The sequence below is a fragment of the Hemiscyllium ocellatum genome (assembly GCF_020745735.1).
Source record: "Hemiscyllium ocellatum isolate sHemOce1 chromosome 27 unlocalized genomic scaffold, sHemOce1.pat.X.cur. SUPER_27_unloc_20, whole genome shotgun sequence".
Lineage (NCBI taxonomy): Eukaryota > Metazoa > Chordata > Chondrichthyes > Orectolobiformes > Hemiscylliidae > Hemiscyllium > Hemiscyllium ocellatum.
Window position 1 is genome coordinate 191,776 of NW_026867488.1, and position 566 is coordinate 192,341.

Consider the following 566-nt stretch of genomic DNA (forward strand, 5'->3'; position numbering starts at 1 on the left):
TGCTTGTTCATTGCCTGCTGCATCTGCCCGAAAACTGACATTGACTGGTGTGGGGGGACTCTGAGACCCCTTTGTACATCCATGCATCATTCCTGATGAAGGGCCTGTGCCCGAAAAGTTCACTGTCCTGCTCCTCAGATGCTGCCTGACCTATTGCGCTTTTCCAGTGCCACATTTTTTGACTTTCACCTCTTGTCCTCACTTTCTCCACATTCCAATATATCACCATTGAAACAATGCACTGATTTTTAAAAAAAAAACAGCAAACACTCCGCCTCTGAGGGGGCTCGAACCACCAACCTTTCGGCTAATAGCCAAACGCGCTAACCAATTGCGCCACAGAGACAAGTTACAGCACTGGCCGCCCACTCTCTTTGAGGGAGTTACTATTCAATTCATAATTCAACCTGCCCCGCCCAGAATTACCATTGTCGTCTATCAGTTTTACTTTTCCTTAATAACGCCTTGGACATTCACTGTGGAGACACCGGGGACAGTCTGATCCCACCATCTGCAGGCACATCCATGTCACGAGGAACAAGCCCTTCTACACCGGGTCCATCGCC

At 48.9% G+C, this 566-nt stretch overlaps 1 non-coding gene across 1 annotated transcript; it reads right to left on the reverse strand.

The window, feature by feature from the left end:
• Positions 1-272: 272 nt before the first annotated feature.
• trnan-auu (transfer RNA asparagine (anticodon AUU)) lies at positions 273-346 on the reverse strand. Its single transcript has one exon. It is a non-coding gene; the product is annotated as a tRNA-Asn (tRNA).
• Between the last annotated feature and the right edge of the window lie 220 nt (positions 347-566).